The following is a 21,097-nucleotide window of genomic DNA, read 5'->3' as shown; positions in this document are numbered from 1 at the left end:
TTCTTTACTATTCCTTCCATCCAGGACCAACTGCAGGTGCTTCCTCAGCCTGACCAAAGGGGTTTTCAACCCTAAAGCTTCCAAAGATACATTTTTTAAGTACTCCTTTTTTTTCATAATACACATATAGACATAAAAACAAGATAAACCATCACACACCATGAGTAACATCATATGTCCAACACAACACAACATCTTTACTTCTTGCTGTCAATTCCTTTATAGAAAGAAAGGCTCTGTGACAGTTCCATGTGGGTACCTTTGATGCTCCTGGTGATGCTACTGGTGTTGAGCCAGCTAAGTTATTTTACCTGTTGTCACGTAAAGTGGTGGACTGGATGTGAGGCTGTAGGGGAGGAGGAGACCTCACTGGGGCACACTGCCGTGTTGTGCACAGGCCCCAGTGCCAGGAAAGGCGCACCTTAACACACACACAGTGTCACCTACCCACATCACGAGTTTTGCCTGTTAGCAGCTTGAGGTGCAGGGCCCCAGAAGACAGACTCCCCCAGTGAGACACACACACACAGCTGGCAGGCCTTGTGGCCTGGCAGGAGTGTTGTGCACAGGCCCCAGTGCCAGGAAAGGCGCACCTTAACACACACACAGTGTCACCTACCCACATCACGAGTTTTGCCTGTTAGCAGCTTGAGGTGCAGGGCCCCAGAAGACAGACTCCCCCAGCGAGACACACACACAACTGGCAGGCTTTGTGACCTCAGCAGGGGCCGCCACCCCTGGAGTTCTCACCCCTTTGTGGTGTAACACATAGACGTGACATGAGTTTTGCTTTCAAGAATTTGGGGTGCAGTTCCCCCCAAACCCCTGCACCTATCTTCTTGAAACTTGGCAGGCTTCCTGCTCTCAGCAAAGGCTACCACCCCTGCAAGATTTACCCAAATCAGAGACAAAACAACAAAGTTATAAATATTTCATTGATCCCCCATTATACCCTATGACTGGATCTCCAAGGCGGCTCTGAAGCTTCAGAGCTGCTTCGGCCAGATCGAAGTGGCAAACCAATCCAGAGCTCTGGATCGGATCACTGACATCCAAAGTGGCCAGATCCAAAGCCAGATCCAATACTTGCCTACTCGCACAGGCCTAACAGCCATGTCCCCAGTGGTCCTGGCAAGGGCCACTCTCAAAATACACCTTGCCACTCACTCCTGCTTGCACGTGCTGAACCTGGAAATGGGGTAATAAAACCACTCTGTGGGCAACCCCTGCTGTCACATTCAAGCATGCCAGAGACAGGGGGCTACCTGGTCATGAGACAGGTGTAGAACTGAGGTGTTTCATGTGTGTCTATTCCAAAAACATAGTGTTTGGAAAAGCTCTTCAGGAATTGTTGTGTTAGTTACATATTACAGCAGTTTAGATGAATAAGGTTCCAGGTTAAATTAAAAAAAATCCAAATTGTAATGGGTTGAAAAGATACTTGGGATTGGGGGAAATAAATTTAAACATGGCAAGGGGTATATCATTTTTGGGTGTCTCAAGGTGTCTGAAAGAAGGTTGATTGCCCAGAAATGCTGAGAATGAAAATAAATGAAGATATTGGAGGTGATAGAAGAGCACAGATGGATGTAGACAGTGGTTAGTCTAATAAACCCTGTAAATTAGTCCCTTTTCAGGAATTTCAGACTGGGAATCCAAAAATTAAGGCATCCACAATCACAGCTCATTGTGGAATGTCTTACTCTGAATTCAAAACAATTTTCACTTTGAGGAAGATGGGATGGTGAGTTCAATGACCTCTTATAATGAGAGAATTTGAGGCAGAGTGGTAACAAGATAGATTAGCACTGCTGCATGCTTTTTTTTTTGCAGAGGCCATGCCATGGAAGTGCCTGGGTCTGTACTCTGAATTCTCAGTAAAGATGTATCCATCTGGAGCCTCTGATTAGAATTAATACCAACAGGTGGAAATTATACAGGAGCTTAGAAACATCATTGTTGAGACTAAAAGTGTATGACTCAACCTGCTTATAAAAGAATATGAATAGAGTTAAAAGCAGGTGAAATAAGCACATTGCAAATATAAAAAAAACCTCCAGGCAGAAAAGTTCTTCACAAAAAAGGTTAAAAAATTAATAAGGTCTGCATTAGAGACCTGAATTACCCATAACAAAAGCTATGGAAAGTAATGAGGAGGCAGAAAGGAATGACAAAACTTAAGACACAGTTGGAACATAAAAGCTGTCCAGTTGATTTAATGGACTGCAGAAAATATGGAAAAAAGCTCTTGTAAAACAGTTTTACCCCCAGCGTAATCCACAGAAAAAAAAGAGGATGCACATTTCATGAAATCTTGCTCCACACAACCTCTTTGACTTCCTTGTGGTGGGCTTCTGATGAGTTGTACAGGTTTATGTTAGGACATGTTTCACCTAGCAAGTTGTGTACCAATGTTTCAGATACAACTCTCACAAGTTCTTGCAAGGGCCTGGAGACCCACACCAAAGACTGTTACTTCCTCAGCAGGTTTAATACAGTCCATGGCCTAGAATTCCCACCAGGAAACATATGAGCAAAGTGGAGAAGAAAATATTTGTTTTTCACCCACGAAGAAAGGTATTTTCATTCGGAAGTCACAAACCGAAAGCAAAATTGAAACACATGGAGGTACCTAAGAAGACAGAAAGGAGAGGTGAACTCATTAAATGGTTGTAGAGGGTGGTTATTTTGCGTAAAGAGAATGCTGCTTTTTTTTTTTCCTAAATGTACTTTGCAAGGTCTCAGAGAACTATGAAAAATGGATTCTCGGTGCCTTTGTGACAAACTTTACCTAATTGACACACACAGATTAATTCAGTTTTTTAAATTAGGTTTTTACCTTAATAAAAAAGAAGAAAAATTGCAGCCCAGCAACAAGTTCTTCTTCATAATTTATTTTTCATTAGATAGATTTAAGATAGGTTCTTCTGTCTTATAATTAAGTTAGATTGCCGATATGAACTGATCATATGAAGTATACATTTCAAAGACTACAGATCTTGCACGTACAATGCCTGCAAAGGTTGAAAAACCTTTGTTTTTCAAAACAGGTATCTTTAGCTATGTCACTACATTGTGTAGAGCTCTTTCTGCTCCCAATGCATCATGCTAGCAAGAGGACATCAGCTCCTTTACAAAATGCTGAATAGAGTTTTAATTTTAATGAGTGGCCTATAAATGACTGTGGCTTTATCACTATTTAAACTGTATTTTAACATGAATAACTAAAATACAGACAGTTGAAACTCCAAAATCACCCTAAACATATGCAATTAAAAAGGGTACATTGAAAATTATGGCCCATTATTACCTATAATGCCACTGATCAAGTATGCAAAAAGTAATCAAGATTGATGTACTTCTACGTGTTTTACACATTCATCAGTGATGGCTGCCATTATTCTAACAAGAGATTCCCATAATAGTATTCCTTTAACTAGGGTGTAATAACTAGGGTTTCATATACTGAAAGGGCTATGCATATTGAAATGTTATATTCATATATAACAAATATATTTCATAGGAGCATAGAAAATTAGGGTTGGAAGGAACCTCAGGAGGTCATCTAGTTCAAACCCCTGGTCAATGCAGGACCATCCCCAACTAGATCATCCTAGTCAAGGCTTTGTCTACCCAGGTCGCAAAAACCTCCAAGAATGGTGAGTCCACCACCACTGGGTACCCTGTTCCAGTGCTTTACTACTCTACTAGTGAGAAAATTCTTCCTAATATCTAACCTAAACTTCCCTTGCTGCAACTTGTGTCCTTGTTCTGTCATCTGTCACCACAGAGAACAGTCCAGCTCTATCCTCTTTTGAACTCCCCTTCAGGTAGTGGAAGGCTGCTGTTAAATCCCCCCCTCAGTCTTTTCTTCTCCAAACTAACTAAGCTCAGTTCCTTCAGCCTCTCCTTGTAAGTCATGTACCCCATGTTCCTCACCCTTTTCATTGCTCTCCACTGGACGCTGTTCAATTTGTCCACATCCTTTCTGTAGTGGGGGCCCAAAACTGACCACAGTACTCCAGATGTGGCCTCACCACTGCTGAATAGAGGGGAATAATCACTTCCCTTGACCTGCTGGGAACACTTCTACCTATGCAGCCCAGTATGCCATTAGCCTTCTTGGCAGCAAGGACATTGTTGGTTCATATTCAGCTTATTTTCCACTGTAACCCACAGGTCCTTTTCTGCAGAGCTGTTTCCCAGCCAGTCAGCCCCCAGCTGAATAAGCCTCGTTCCTTCATCCTCTCCTCATAAGTCATGTGTCCCACCCCCCTAGCAGTTTTTATTGGCTTCTGCTGGACTCTCTTTCCAATTTGTCCACATCCTTTTTGCAGCAAGAGTCCCAAGACCGGACATAGTACTCTAAATGTGGCCTCACCAGTGCCAAATAGAGAGGAAGAGTCAGTTCCCTTAATCTGCTGGCAACATTTCTGCTAATGCAGCCCAGTATGCTGTTAGCCTTTTTTGCAACAAGGGCACACTGTTAGGTCATATTCAGCTTACTGTCCACTGTAACTCCCAGGTCCTTTTCTGCAGAACTGCTGCTTAGTCAGTCAGTCCCCAGCCTTACTGATGCATGGGATTGTTCTATTCTAAATGCAGGACTTTGCATTTGTCCTTATTGAAACTCATGAGACTTCTTTTGGCTCAATCCTCCAATTCATCAAGGTCCCTCTGAATCCTAGCCTTACCCTTCATTGTATCTACTACTCCCTCCAGCTAAGTGTCATCTGCCACCTTGCTGAAAGTGCAGTCTATCCCAACTTTCATGTCATTGATGAAAATATTGAACAAGATTGGCCTCGACTGCCCCCCTGGGGACCTTCCACTTGATATCAGCTGTAACTAGACAACAAGCCATTGACTACTACCCTCTGAGCTCAATGCTCCAGCCATCTTTCTATCCACCTTACAGTCCATGCATCCAACCCATACTTCCTTAGCTTGTTTTGAGAACATTGTGGGAGGCCATATCAAAAGCTTTGCTAAAGTCAAGGTATATCACATTCACTGGTCTCCCCACATCCACAGAGCCAGTCATCTCATCATAGAAGGCAATGAGGTTGCCGTTTGCGAATCCATGCTGACTGTTCCTAATCACCTTCTTCTCCTCCAAGTGCTTAGAAATCGATTCCTTGAGGATCTGCTCCATGATTTTTCCAGGGGCTGAGATGAGGCTGACCAGTCTGTAGTTCTTTGGATCTTCCTTCTTCCCTTCCTTAAAGATGGCTACTATATTTGCCCTTTTCCAATCATCCAGGATCTCTCCCAATCACCATGAGTTTTCAAAGTAGCTCTGCAATCACATTGGCCAGTTCCCTCAGCACCCTCGGATGCATCCCATCTGGCCCCATGGACTTGTACACATCTAGCTTTTCTAAATAGTCCCTAACCTGTTCTTTTGGCACTGTTGACTGCTATTGATTGACTGAAATCTGAGAAGTCTGTAGTGTGCACGTTGGAGAAGCTGATGGTGTGCTGGTGGTTTTTTGTCTATTGTTAATGTGCCTTTTAAAATGCTATTTGCCACTTTCATTTTTCCCCATATTTTATACAAGCCAGTTGGCTGCACTGAGAAACTCCAGTAGCTAAATTTGCCTTCTCCAGAGAGGATGTTAAAAGCATTTTGTAGTTGCTTTTGGCTCTACTTCTGGAGTTTTTTTGCTTTCAGAGTGCCTGAATGAAAGACCTAAATGAAAGCTAGCTATATGAGGTCAATCTAGACAACGATGATGGTGATAGGGTAAGGCAGGGCTGTGCCAACTTCTAAACGGTAGGAAGCCATGCACCCTGTGGGCCATGTTAGTAGAGACCTTGGGCCCTCAGATTGTATGCTGCATGGATACCCGTCCTCCTAGCTGTGGTAGACTCTAGAATGTTTCTCCTGGCATGTTTCTGGGATAGTGGCATGTCTGTGGGGTGTTTTGGGGGCTGTTTCAGGTCAGATGTGTGACAGTAGCAGTACAGACATGCTCAAGGAAACAAATCTGACTAAAGAAGATGAGATAATGTTAAGTAACATTTCAAACGTTAAAGAACGTCCCAAATGTCCAGTCCATTTGGAAGGCATAATTGTCTTTTAGAAGGAGCTGGGGTACCTGTGAATGCCTCCTTCCCTGTGCATTAACTATACCACTATAAATCTCTTGATGACTGTCTACCAGTTTGTATAATAGATAGCAGGGAATTCTTACAGGAGAACAGTTCTCCAGGTCTGGAATCTGTGACTTTTGGTATCCCATATGCCTCCCTTCTCAGTTCGGTGGTTTTAAGAAGCAATGCAAAGTAAATTTGTCCATGCTGGCTTTTCACTTGCATTAGGATTGTGGTCAAAGACTATTATTCCATCATGCATTGAACCATTTGTCTGATTCAAGCTAATTATTGGCAACATATATTCCTTTTTAAGTACTCAAATCTGTCTAGTTACTATAGGGATGGGTGATATGGATGCACAATAAGGGAATATTCTAAAGGTGTAGGAAGCGTGGAGCCAAATTCCATTAGTTTCCTTTATAAATCCTAACTTAAGTGCATAAACAAACGAATCCTTCAAATCCTGTTATTTCACAAAAAGTAAAGAGTGGATTGCTTTCTATTTAGCAGGTAGAAAATAGGCCTGTGTAATCAAATCCTGAAATTCCTTTCTGAGCTGCAGGCACATTTGTGTTCAAATGCTTCATTCTTAATGAATGTACTGATTTAACATGTCTAACACAACCTTCTGACTCCGTCCCATCCAGCTGTGTACCCAGTTGGCCTGTGTTAATGCATATTCCCAATTGTGCTTTCTTCTCCTGCTCTTCTTCTTGTCTATTATATTGACTGCTTCAAGTTGTCTAAAATCATAACCTCCATCAGAGGAGGGGTTAGTCTGTATTTCTACAGCCCCCAGCTCACTATACCTAGAAACCAACTAACAGTTGTACAGGTTGCTGGTCAGCTTTAAGGTCAACTTTTTGTATTGACTTAGGCTAGAAGAGACTAAGGGTACATAGCTAACTGCAGGTACCCAACAACACGCATCATGGTTCCCAAATGTTGTAGGACAAGTAAAACTTCCTGTTGGTGTGAACTGCAAAGGGTTTCCACTAGGCATTACAAGACTTGTTGTCTTACGCTTACTATAGCCTTTCCATGTTCAGTGAAACTGCAAAAAGTTTAAATCGGCATTGAATTTAGCCCAGCCTAATATGGTGGTGCTCTGTGCTGAGTTAAGTGCAAACAAAACATCATCTCTTAGATGTAATGTGGCCACGAAAAGCAATTATTCATAGATGGCAAGAATTTCCAACCTTGTTTCATAGTATTTGACAACAAATCAGGGAGGGGGTTCAGGTAGAGAAAGAAGAACAGTGGTTTCAGTTCTAGGTGGAACAGATACAATATTCATCAGGGCACCAAAGAGGTCAAGGAAATAAAGCGATCTTTTTTGCTCTGTGCATTATTATCACAAATAATAGCCAGTTGGTAGAAAACAAGTTTTAATTGATTGTTGTTATTGATTTTACAGGAAGCAAAGCAGAAGAAATACAACTTGAGTATTATAAGCAACGATGACTTGAAAAATACAAAGGAGAAAAAAGAAAATAGAAAGCCCCATCACATTTTGTGTGGTCTTATGGTGGAGTACTCCAAGGCAGGCATAAAAGCTCTCTCCATTAATTTTCTATTTATGTATTTTGATCATATTGATTTTTCTCTTTATATTTCTCCATCTGAAATTGTTATTCAGATTGTACATTTCATGCTGTCAGTGCACAGATCAGGAGTATTTATTATGGCCAGAAACTTAGACAAATCTCTCCCTCCTGCCTCCCTCCCAGTACCAACCCTGCATGGCAGGTTTTGCTTGTAGAAAAGCTACACTTAAGTTTGGTTGCAAAACTTGCTCTTTCCAAGTGATCATAACTTTCCAGGAAACTTTTCTATTGGTGTCCAGCCCAGACCATGACACTTGCTGCTTTTCTTCTTGGTGTGTCAATATCAAGATTTGGTGGGTGTCGTGACTTGCTGCCAAGTTTACCTGGCATTAACTCAGTAGAGTTGGAAGTTGATGAGGAGAAGAATGAGACAGAGATCATTTGAGGTCAGGCATTATATTTCAGGGCTCCTTTCCTGCAAAGAAATGCATGCAGGCAGACCTTATATTACCTGGGTACATAGAGGGCATCATTATAGGGTAAGGTAGGAGAATAGTGCAATACTCATTTGATTTGCTAAATTAGCAGCCTAATGAGTTAAACAAAAGTGAATTGACACAAGGTGCTGTCAGTAAGGTGACGTGAACTGGGGCAGTTATTTCTCTCCTGGAAGTGTGGTTATGCTGTTCTTAATAAACCACTTACCTGGTGTAGGTTCTTCTGGAGAACAGGTGAGTAGAAGAGATGGGGTTGGCTTGGGGTAGAAGATTTTATTTGTGGCAAGTAGGAAAGTTTGTCAGTAGTGAATGACACGAAAGGGAAGAATTTTGCCAGAAGTCATCCGGGATATTTTAACAGGTGTTAATCCTATGGAATTCTTTTGGTATAGGACATGAAATGGAAGGCAGTGGGATCTGTGGATGTTCAGTACCTTTTCAAATGAGAGCCATTGGTCCTTTATGCTTTAGATGCATCCTAAATCTATGTGCCTGCAAAAGTTAATTAAATCAGATTAATTCTGTAGATTTCTGAAATGCTTGGCAATGTTGAAATGGATTTTAATATTATTTTTAATTGTAATTTGTTTTGTTTCAGTGATACAATAGGAAATTGGTAACCCTGGGGTAGGTAGTTTTAAGGGAGCGTAATAAATGATCCTCTGCGTTCTGAACAAAATGCTTTACAGTACTACCTTAAGCTGATAGAACCCTGCTGTTGCTTGAGATCTTTCTACAGCAACAAAGCAAGCAGCACACTCTCCAGACCAACATAGAAAGAAATATTTTATGTTGCTTCTGCAGCCCCCACCGCATTTTCCCACCAAGTGATCTGTTGTTAACGTGCAGGAAATCCCAATGAATGCACATCATTTGGTGAAAGAATGACAGCAGATACCACAACCATCCTTAGCAAGCATCCACCTGTTCCCGGGGTGTCTTTTTAAAGCAAGTTCAGCTTACCTCTTCTGCTCTTAGTTTTCCTTTGCTTAATTGCAGGTGATGATTCAAAAAAAGCCTTCACCTGTTTGAGAGTGCTTTCATCTTTCTCAGACAAAGCAGGCTTGGGCTTGGTGCTTGATCTGTGGCATAGTTAGGGCCTTTGGTATTAAAGGCGTTGGGATCACCCGCAGGCTTTTAAGGTTTTAGGGTTAAATTGATGAGCATGTATAAAATTTAAGCTTTGTTGTTTGGCAGAGTTTTTCAGCATTTGTTATTCTTTTTTTAGTTAAGAATCCAAGGGACTATATTACATTTTTCAACTGCCTCTTACCCATTAAATGATGCTGTCAAATAGAGACATCTTAGACTTACTTAGAATTTATGATTTGTTGCACTGCCTTTAATCCTAGATCACTATCTAAATGCACTACCCATCTGTCTATCCAGGCAGTCGGCTAGCTGACTGGATAGATGGTTGCCTTGCTATTTCTGTCTATCTACGCAATGCATGTATGATTATAGTAGCTATTTGATAAATGGCAGAGCTGCATACAAAACTGTCTTTTTCATGTTCTTCTCATCACCTGATGTACCTCTGACTACCTCTCCTGTACTCTGCCTCCTGATCTGGTAACATTCTAATATTTCACACCTCTGGGTCTTTCCTTATAACCCCTCCTCAAGTAATCAACCCCAAACATATTTCCTTCTTTACCCCAAATGTAGAATCTTCATCCTTAGAGGAAGATGAATTAAATTGGCTTGAGGCACATAAGAGACAGAAGTTTAAATTTTGACCAGTAACAGGTTTAAATTCATGCTGACCATCAGTACTAGATAGGTGATTATTCAAATTTCTAGCTGAGATACTAAGACTGGCTGGTTATACACATTCTCTCTTTCCCTCAGTATTGCATAGCGCGAATGGCAGAATTAAAGGAATTGTCTTCCCATGTAGAAGGTGAAAAGTAACGGCACCAATATAAACATGTTAAAACTCCTTTAAACATTTCTAAAATTGTTTTTGTTTATGCCTCTGGTATAATATGGAATACGAAGTAGTACCATTCTCTTGTTACTGGTCCTTGGTAATGGCCTATGTAATTGTATGCTCATGGGTAATATAGTCACACCAAACTCATGGTACCAACACATCTACATTGTCTTTCTAAAACCATTGCAAAGCCTTGCTGCTTTGTAAAACAGCAAAGGCCAGACTGTGTTAACTTCCAAGGATACCTATGAGGAGAAAAAGGGGGTTAAAAAAAAAGTGAGTTACAAGGAGATGGACAAGACCTGAATGAAAGATGCAGAACATGTTAGTATTGGACAAGTGGTACTAGAAGCTTCTCAGATTTGCTGTTCAGTTCCTTCTGTTCTTACTACCCTAAAATGTGAAGGAGCAGCGTAGACCAACCTGCTGTTTGCAGGGTTCAGTCTGGTAGGATGTGTGCTCTGCAAGACAGATTTGGCTCCAAAAGCCATTATTGGGGTAGAGCTCCCCCTCCACATACCAACATTATAGTTATTTCTTACTAAATAGATAGTTGACCTTCTGGTTAAGAACAGATATAATCACTTAGACTGTCTCTAGTTAAGAATGAGGTTGTAGCAGTGATGGTACAGAAATTATGTGAGAAGTAGAGGTGGTATCTTTTATTGGACCAGCTATGTAATTGGGATACAGTTTAGACAAGTTTTTGAAAGTAAGGTGTGAAAAATACATTCTTCAAGACATTCTTTAGGAGTGAATGACCTGGGGCAGCAAACAGGACAGTTTGCAAGGGGAAAGACAAGGGGAAGAGGAAGAGGATCCAGGCACCAGGTGCCAGGAATCAGATCCTGCTCTTGGAAGGTAAGTGAGTCAGGACTGCCTGTGTGTTTGACTTTATGAGTGTTTGTTTGGTGGGCTGTGTTTTTGGGTGTGTGCTTGAAGCAGCTGGGAGGCTGCTAGCTTGGTAATTGCTGTGGGACTAGTGCCTGCATGTGACAAAATCCCTAAAAAGGGGGTGGAGCCAGTCCAGGACCAGGTGAGTATAAAAGGAGACTCCCTGAGCGACCAGGGGCAGAAAACAGGGCAGTGTGCAAGCAGTTCACTGGGAGCAAGAGGAGGAAGGGGAAGGAAAAGAGGAAGAGGAGCCAGGCAGCAGATACTACTCCAGAAAGGTAAGTGAGCCAGGGCTGCCTGCATGTTTGACTTGCTGAGTATTTGCTTGGTGGGCTGAGTTTTTGGGCACATGCTCTGAGCTGCTGGAAATGCTGCTAGCTGGGTGATTTCTGGGTGATTGCTGCTTGTGTCTGACGAAAGTCCTAACAAGGGGGTGGAGTCAGTCTAGGCCCAGCAGGGTATAAAATGAGATTCCCAGAGCAACCAGGGAGGGTGAAAACAGGGGCAGCAAATGGCAGTTTGCTAGCAGTTCTCAAGTCAGTTCACAGGTCAGTTCTGCTTGCACTTGTGAGGTGTCTGTCTAGGTTGGACTGTTCACCTTTTTACTAGGGAGTAAAAAGAAGGCACTGGGTAACGTGGGGCCCCTGCAGGACACGCTTGGAGATCTGGTGGTTGCACCAGATGATAAAGCTGACCTCTTTAATAAATTCTTTGCCTCCATTTTTCTGAGCAGGGACCGTGTCATCCTCCTCACTGGGATTCCGGATGGACCCAAGAGAGGCACAGCCAGGCCCAGGGTCTGTAAGGACCTAGTCAGGGAACTTCTGGTGGGATTGGGCATGTTCAGATCAGCAGGTCCAGATGATCTCCACCCCAGGGTGATGAGAGAATTGGCAGAGGTCATTGCGGGACCCCTGGCACAGCTTTACAAGCACTTGTGGTGCCCTGGCGAGGTGCCAGAGGACTGGAAAAGGGCCATTGTGGTCCCCATTTTCAAGAAAGGGAGGAAGGAGGACCCAGGAAACTATAGGCCTGTTAGTCTTTCCTCTGACCTGGGGAAGCTCTTTGAGAAAATTATCCAGGAGCACATCTGTGAGGGGCCAGCAGGGGAGTGTATGCTTAGGGGCAACCAACATGGGTTCATTAGAGGCAGGTCCTGTCAGACCAACCTGGTTGCCTTCTATGACCAGGTCACAAGATCCTTAGATGCAGGTGTCGTGGTGGATGTAGTCTTTCTGGACTTTAGGAAGGTCTTCGACACTGTCTCTCACCCCATTCTCATTAAAAAATTAGGTGACTGTGGTGTCGATGCCTACACAGTCAGATGGGTCGCAAATTGGCTGGAGGGCTGCACCCAAAGAGTGGTGGTGGATGGGTCATTTTCAACCTGGAGAGATGTGGGCAGTGGGGTCCCCCAGGGCTTGGTCCTCGGGCCTGCACTGTTCAACGTCTTCATCAGCAACTTGGATGAGGGGGTGAAAAGCACCTTGTTCAAATTCATGGATGACACTAAGATGTGTGGAGAAGTGGGCACGCTAGAAGGGAGGGACAGGCTACAGCTAGATCTGGACAGGTTACAGGGGTGGGTGGATGAGAATAGGATGGGTTTCAATACTGATAAGTGCAGGGTACTGCACCTAGGGAGAAAGAACCAGTATCGTTCCTACAGGCTGGAGATCTCCCTTCTTGTCAGCACAGAGGCAGAAAGGGATCTTGGAGTCACTATTGATTTCAAGATGAACATGAGCCGCCAATGTGAAGATGTGGTCAGTAAGGCTAACTGCACCTTGTTATGTATCCACACATGCATCACGAGCAGGTCCAGGGAGGTGATCCTCCCCCTCTATGTGACATTGGTCAGGCTGCAGTTGGAGTACTGCGTCCAGTTCTGGGCGCTGCACTTCAGGAGGGATGTGGACAGCATTGAGAGGGTCCAGAGGAGGGCCACCAGCATGATCAGGGGGCAGCAGGGCAGGCCCTACGAACGGAGGCTATGGGTCCTAAACCTGTTCAGCCTCCACAAGAGAAGGCTGAGAGGGGATCTGGTGGCTGTCTATAAACTTACCAAGGGGAACCAGCAGGGAACAGGAGAGACCCTGTTCCCTCGAGTACTACCAGGAGTAACTAGGAATAACGGCCATAAGTTGACTGAGAGTAGGTTCAGGCTAGACATCAGGAGGCACTACTTCACAGTCAGGGCAGCTAGGCTCTGGGACCAACTTCCAAGGGAAGTGGTGCTGGCTCCTACCCTGGGGGTCTTCAAAAGTAGGCTGGATAATCACCTAGCCAGGGTCATTTGACCCCAGCATTCTTTCCTGCCCATGGGATGGGGTCGGACTTGATGACCTGCTCAGGGCCCTTCCGACTCTACCAACTATGAAACAACTATGAAACCATCTAGGCTTCCATCCAGGTCCTGGTTTGGTGCTGTGAAGACTGCAGCTTGCAGGTTCCTTCCAGGTGGGGTAGTGCCTGCAATGTAAGCAGTGCCTTCTGGTGGTGTTCCTCAAGGAGCAGAGAGCTACAGGAGGCAAGTGAGCTACAGGAGTAGGAGGCAAGGCTCCTCCACCATGAGGAGCATGAGGAGAGTCCTCCGCCATTAGGATGGAGAAGCACAATCAGACAGGGGCAACAGGGGAGGCCTTCTCATTCTTGCTGAGAAATTAGGGCAACTGGCTAGTTACCTTAGGTGCCTGTACACGAATGCACGGAGCCTGGGAAACAAGCAGGAAGAACTGGAAGTCCTTGCACAGTCATAGAGCTATGACGTGATTTGAATAACAGAGACATGGTGGGAGCTTGCTTGCCTGGAGCACTGTCATGGATGGGGACACACTGTTCAGGAAGGACAGGCAGGGGAGAAGAGAAGGAGGAGTTGTGCTTTATGTAAAAGAGCTGTATGATTGCTCAGTGCTCCACTATGAAACTGGAGGTAGGTCTGTTGAAAGTTTCTGGATTAGAGGAGAGAGCAACCGGAGTGATCTCATGGTGAGTATGTGCTATAGACCTCCAGGAGGGAGTGGTGGATGAGGCTTTCTTCAAACAGCAAACGGAAGTTTCTGAATCACAGGGCCTGGTTCTCATGGGGAACTTCAATCATCCTTACATCTGCTGGGAGGGCAATACAGTAGTGCACAGGCAAGCCAGAACATTTTTGGAGAGTACTGGGGACAACTTCCTTGTGCATGTGTTGGAGAGGCCAACTACGGTCTATGCTCTTGTTGACCTGTTGCTCACAAACTGGGGAGAATTTGTAAGAGCAGTGGAGCTGGACCCAATGATATCGTGAGGTCCCTTCCATCCCTAAACTTCTGTGAATCCATGAGTTGGTGGGGAATGTGGTAGTGGATGGCAATTTGGGCAGCAGTGACAATGAGATGACTGAGTTCAGGATCCTGAGGAAAGGAAGGATGGAGAGCAGCAGAGTAAGGACCCAGGACTTTAGGAAAGTATCATAGAATCATAGAAGTAGGGTCAGAAGGGACCTTGTAGATCTTCAAGTCCAACCCCCTGCCTGGGCAGGAGGAAAACTGGGCTCAAATGACCCCAGCCAGGTAGGCATCAAGCCTCTTCTTAAAGACCCCCAGGGTAGGAGTCAGCACCACTTCCCTTGGAAGTTGGTTCCAGATCCTAGCCGCCCTAACTGTGAAGTAGTTCCTACGGATGTCTAATCTAAACCTACTCTCCAACAACTTGTGGCCGTTATTCCTTGTTATCCTGGGGGGTGCTAGGGGAAACAAGGTCTCCCGCAAACCCTTCTGGTCTCTCCTAGTGAGTTTATAGACGGTCACCAGGTCCCCCCTCAGCCTTCTCTTGTGAAGGCTGAACAGGTTCAGGTCCCGTAGCCTCTCATTGTAGGGTCTGCCCTGCTGTCCCCAGATCATGCGGGTGGCCCTCCTCTGGACCCTCTCAATGTTGTTCACCTCCCTCTTGAAGTGGGGTAGACTTTGACTCACTCAGGGAACTGATGAGCAGGATCCCTTGGTAGGCCAGACTGAGGGGGAAAGGAGTCCGGGAGATCTGGTTGTATTTTAAAGAAACCTTACTGAGGGTGTAGGAACAAACCATCCTGATGCACAAGAAAACTAGCAAGTATGGCAGAAAAACCAGCTTGGCTTAGCAGGAAACTTTTCATTGAGTTGAAACACAAAAATGAAGCTTACAAATGGAAACCTGTACAAACAACTAGGGAGGAGTATAAGATTATTACTTGGGCTTGCATGGATGAAATCGGGAAGGCCAAAGTGCAACTAGAGTTTCAGCTAGGAAGGGACGTGAAGGGTAATAACAAGGGTTTCTACAAGTATGTTAGCAACAAGAGGAAATAAAGGAAAGTGTGAGTCCCTTACTGAATGGGGGAGGCAACCTAGTGATAAATGATGGGAGAAAGGCTGAAGTATGCAATGCAATGCCTTTTTTGCTTCAGTCTTCTGCCAGCCACGGAGCTCAGGTTGCCTGCAGCTGGTGGTTGGGAGGCTGTAAGCAGCTGCAGGGGGCTCTGCAGCCCCAGCACGGGCACCAAGGTTGTGGCAGCTGTGCACACACCTCCAAGCGCACGGCCAGGAACAGGCCTGGGGCTGTGCAAACCCAGCCTCTCTCTCACTATCTGCTGGAAGGCGCACATGTAGCCACCACCACCATAGAGCTGGTGTCAGGCCAGTGGAGCCTGAGGTAGTTGTTTGCAGCCTGCCTGCCACCTGCTGCAGCTGCCCAGAGCCTGGGCCATCCATGGCAGGCAGCTCGGAGGCTGCAAACATTTGCATGGGGCTTTGCAGCCCTGGCACTAGCTGCAGCCAGCGGGATGCTGTTCTACTCCCTTTCCCTCCAGTGGCAGCTCCTCCTTCTGCTCCTGCCCCTGCCATGCTGCTCTGGAGTCAAAGAGCAGAGCAGCACCTGGCCAACTGGGAACTAACCCCCTGCACTGGGAACAGCCCTGCCAGAAGCTGTGCGCTGGCTGGGGCCAGGGCCAAGGCAGCAAGTGTGGGTGGGAGTGCTCTGTCGGCTGCCCTGGGTGGGGCGAGGCCCCATGCAGAGTGCTGCGGGGTCAGATGCGGACTGCATCCCCTGGGTGAGCTCTGCTACATGTTCTCCCTACCCCCTCCTCCCCTCATCCCCAGCTGCCTTCCAGGACCTAACTCTCAGGTAGCCCTCTCCCACCTGCACACTCATCCATCATGTCCCCCCACACCTACACACATCCCCATACATACCCCCCCACACCTTCCCCACAGGGCAGGGTGTGCAGGGAGCGGGTTGCAGCTTGGCCCAGGCCCTGGTCCTGAGTTGTCATTGCCCTGTGACCCAGCCCCATGATCCCGACCTTCAATGCCCGTCCCGTTCCTGAACGCTGCTCCCCGCCCACCCAAATCTCCATAGGGAGTTTGGGTGAGTTGTTACAGGTGGGAAGGGGGGCAGACAGCTCATCAAAACTCATGACAGCTCATCAAAACTCCCTATGTGAACTTCAGGCTCAAATAATTTCCCACCCGTGGCCAGGATTCACTCCAAGAATTCAAGTGATAGAGAATCTTAGGATATTCCAGTTGGTGCTTGCCCTTATATACCGAAAAAATCAGCTGATAGCCTGAATTTACTTAGAATCAACTTTTCATTATGCTGCTGTTCACTGCTGTCAGAAATCTTATTTCATAGGCATGTAGAAATCCTGATCACTTTTTAACTTTCTATTCATTAAGTAAACTAGATTGAGATCCCCATGTCTTTCCTTTGTAAGGCAGATTTTCAAGAACTTGAATTGCTCTTCTAGCTCCGTTCTGATTTCTTTCCAATTGTTCAATAACCATTTTGAAGTCCAGGAAGCAGAACTGGGCACAGTTTTTTAGCAGTGATCTGACTGATGTCATATAGGCATGCAGCATTACTTCTCTACTCCCACGTGACTTTTTATCAAAGAATCATGTTAGTATTAGCTGGACATAATTAGTTGTTTTTTGGTCCATGATCCATAAGACCTTTCCCCTTGACCTGTAGGAGTGAGTGTTTGTACACCAGCCCCCCTCTTATATACATGTAGGAGTTCATTATGAGTAACATAAATTGCTGTTTAGCAAAGCTGTGAAAAAAAAATTCCTGAAGAAAATATGTGATGACACATCAATACCATATTTTAAAAATATAATTAAAAATGCTACCAGTCATGACTGCTGGCTGTAATTCTGTCACCCTGCCCACTAATAACCTTTGCTGTTACATATTTCCTCTAATCCTCCTTCAGTATATGGGGCCTTTGGGCCAAAATGTTTCCTGACTTCAACCCTATGTTCTTCCATGGATTTCAGTGAGGGTGAATGAGATGTGCAGCAATTCAGAGCACAATATGAGCCACATTATTCCTGTTAACTATGGATTTAATGTTGTAATATATGCCATTCTCACTGGCCTACTCTTACAGTTTTCTGTTGGTGTTTACTAAAGTTTAAGGGTTTTGTACTGTTGTTATTCTTTTGCCTTTGCAACTTGGGAAGGATATTTCCTCCCCCTCCCTTGTTATATTTACATTTTCAGTTACTACCTATACAACCTAATCACATTCCTTGGAAAGTGCATATAGAAAGTTGTGTTCTTTTATTCAGTTAGATTTAATCAGTTTGGATGAATTCCAAGTACTAAGCATTAATCTCACTTAAACCAAACTCCTGATAGTTCATCTACCCTGAGTATTCATGTCAAAGACATAAAACAATCTCCCTTAATGCCCACGGTACTTTTTAAATTGAGCTCTCACTGTCTGTTAATAAAACCTACTTTGTATTGGTGGTTGTATTTTGTGGAATGTCAGGGGCAAGTTTTCCTTTTCTTCCAATTGTTAAAGGCTTTTTTCAAATTTGTAGGAAAATTATGCAATACAGTAACAAGGACTTGGTTGTGCCTTGGCCGAATCTCTGTTACATCGAAGGGAGAAAGAGAGCAAAGCATGGTCTTTACAAGTTGACAACATTCCTTTGTCTTAGAGTTCCACTCCGTGATGACAATGACATTGGTCACTGATATTTGCCTATTTTTCAGCATGTGAGTGTAAAGCACATTGACTTTGTATTCAGCCCCTTTCATCCTGGGCCCAGTCCTGGAGACATGTGAGACATTCTCGGTTGACTTCAGCGATTCAAAGAGGAGTCCTGCCTGTCTGAGAAAGGGCTGAAGCTCATCTCTGTTGATTCTACCTGCCTTTCAGCTTTATACCTATTTTAATACTGGAAATGGCTTTATGATGTTTATTTAAGGAATTACTGAATACTTGTTGATGTACAGTTGATACAATGCTGCCCTTAGACTGCTGATGGGAATGGAAGTGCTAGTTACCATCAGAATTCAGAGGCCTAAAGGGATGAACCCCAGCTAAGGATGATAATATTTTATGTAAATTTTTCTGTTTCCAAAACACCCATTTTAAACGAGAAACTGCCCTTCCCAGCAGCAGTAAGGAGAAGATTGTGAGGAGAAATGGGATGAGATTATTACAGGAGTGGAGCATATATCACTCATTAGGACTCACCACAATACAGACTTGATTGCCTATCAACTTAGCAGGTAGGTTTGGGGTCTTTAGACAATAGATGGTCTAAAGACCCCACATTTGGGAGGTCACAGGGGGTATGTGCTCCTCCAGATTTCTGCGCCAATGGCAGAGCATGGTGTGCAGGGCTGCAGCCTGGCAGGAGCCAGGGTCCAGTAGTAGTGAGGGTGGCAGTGGTGTGATTTCTGTGCTGATGACAGGACATGGGGTGCAGGGCTGCAGCCCAGCTGGAGTCAGTACCTGGCCAGAGTGGGGGCAGAAACAGCAGCAGCATGGAGTTGTGTGCCACCCCCCCCTTCCAGTCAATAGTTGCACATTGTCTATAGATCACAGACATCCATACCCCAAATCCTGCTCTCATTGAAGCATTGGGAAAGAGAAGTTCTGGGGGGAGTGGGACATGTATTATTGGGCAGATTTTTACAGCTGGTTGAGTCTCAGACTGCACCTTGAACAAATAGCTGTACCATAGTAAGGCTGACTGTGGTTCTAAGCAACCGTATGCCAACTGTGAGTTGTCCAAAGATAGCTGCACTCCGCCGTGCCTTGACCCGCACCCTTTGTTCCTTGATATGCCTATAGGCTCCAACTTTGTTTTTTGCCAGTGGATGCCTTAGGGCCTACACCCCCCCCCCCCCCCCCCCCCCCCCCCCCAAAAAAAAAAAAATTAAAAAATGGAAACTTACTTTTAATTCAGTGTGGCAGGCTGGCTGTTAGGCTCACTGGCAGCCAGGATTGTTAGCTTGAGCCTGAAGGGCTCGGGCTCCCATTGGTGGTGGCAGTTTCCCTTCTTCACCAATTGGGGAATGGCAGAAAGAAGGCAGCCTCACTGTGTCCCAGGGGTGAGGTGAGAAAGAGGACCTGAAGGGAAACTAGTCTCTCAAGCTCCCTGATTGGTCCATTCCCAATCTGGGGGCAGAGTCTTCAGAAGAAATAAAAAGCCAGCATGCCCGGTACACGGGTGGCTTCAACAATGGATGATGAAGATAGCTGATGAAGAGCTGGTGTAGCTGACCAGCAGGGTGGACTAGTTGCCTCAGACACACCCGAAGGACATCTTTGCTGGATGAGAAACAGCAAGTGGCTGCATCCCAGTCCTGCCACGGAGAGAACCACGATGATGGTACATAGGTTGGTGCATGGAGAGTCTGTTAGCAGATGGGATTGCAGCAGCTGCACAAGGCAGTGTGGGTCCCCAACCCTGCACGAGGCAAGAGCAGGAGCCCTCCGTGCACAGACTGGTGCACAAGGCTGAAGAACCAGTGCCCAGAATGGTGCATGAAGAGTCCAGGAGTGGGCGGGACCGTGACAGCTGTACAAGGCAGCACAGGTCCCCAACCCTACATAAGGAAGGAGCAGAAACCCTTGGTGCATGGACTGCTGCACAGGGCTGCAGAGCCAGTGCACAGAACAGTGCATGGAGAGTCTGGGAGCGGACAAGACCCCAGCAGCTGCACAAGGTAGCTCAGGTCCCCAACCCTGTATGAGGCAGGAGCTGAGCCCCATATGGTGCACAGGGCTGATAGAGCTGAAAGGGGCCTGGCGACTGCACGAGGTGGTGCAGGTCCCCAATCCTGCACAAGGCAGGAGTTGGGCCATTGGTGCATGGAGCAGTGCACGGGGCTGTAGAGCTGATGAGTACCAGGGCTGCACTATGCAGCCCAGGCTTTTTACCCCCTGCCAGGGGATGGTGCCCTTTCAGCGCACAGGGCAGTACACGGGGCAGAGTGGGCCAACAGGTTGGAAGAGCTGCACGGGGCAACTCGGGCCTTCTCACCAGGAACAGCATGGGTTGAACACCTTAGTGAGGGGTTGGGGATGCCTCGCCCCCACAACACACCACTGGAAACTAGTCCAACCCCTTCAAAGGCCGCATTCAAAGGCTGCAGGAGTTGTAAGTCTCCTAAGAAGGGCATTCCCACGGGGGAGGAGGGGTGGTGCCGTATTAGGTGATGGGGACCCTGCTTGGGTTATTTCTTCTTTGGGCACAGCAGCTGTGCCTCTGTTGGGTTCTGTTTCTTGTCCCACGTTGCTGGAATTCTTGTTGTTATCTTGTGTCTGTTGTATTGGATTATCAGTTGTCCTATATCTGTATCTGGTAGCTGTCCTATATTTGTACTGCGTGTCTTATGCATATATGTTCTATTTGATGTAACCTTATTATATATGTTTATATATTGTCCTATTACTATCAGGTATTCTTGTCATTGGGTTGTATGGACTATCTTTAGGTGCACACTGATGCCAGCTTGTCTGTGCTCAGGGCTGTGTTATATGAGAGGCGTTGGCAACCTGTGGGTTTTGCCAATAGGGGATTGTCGCCTAGTGAGACCCATTATCCGGTGCATAAACTAGAATTCGTGGCCCTTAAGTGGGCAGTCACCAAGAAATTTAGGGACTGTTTATGTGGGAACACTTTCTGGGTATGAACAGATAACAATCTGCTCACATCTGTGCTCACTTGCACTAAGCTAGATGCCACTAGTCACCAGTCGATCCCAGGCCTAGCAAATTATACCTTCAGCCTACATTACTGAGCGGGGCAAAGGAACGTAGGTGTGGATGCCCTTTCCTGACAATCAACCCATGC

The 21,097-nt window shown here is 45.5% G+C and overlaps 1 long non-coding RNA gene across 1 annotated transcript in view; it reads left to right on the top strand.

The window, feature by feature from the left end:
- LOC102384669 overlaps positions 1–8,542 on the top strand; it is a 124,924-nt gene extending 116,382 nt beyond the window's left edge. The window contains exon 3 of the long non-coding RNA XR_323216.2: positions 7,517–8,542. This is a non-coding gene — a long non-coding RNA (uncharacterized LOC102384669). The remainder of the gene's footprint in view (positions 1–7,516) is intronic.
- The last annotated feature ends 12,555 nt before the right edge of the window (positions 8,543–21,097 follow it).

Source organism: Alligator sinensis, unplaced genomic scaffold (genome assembly GCF_000455745.1).
Source record: "Alligator sinensis unplaced genomic scaffold, ASM45574v1 scaffold601_1, whole genome shotgun sequence".
In the NCBI taxonomy this organism is placed as follows: Eukaryota; Metazoa; Chordata; order Crocodylia; family Alligatoridae; genus Alligator; species Alligator sinensis.
The sequence above is the reverse complement of the archived record's forward strand: the minus strand, read 5'-3'. Positions and strand labels throughout refer to the sequence as shown.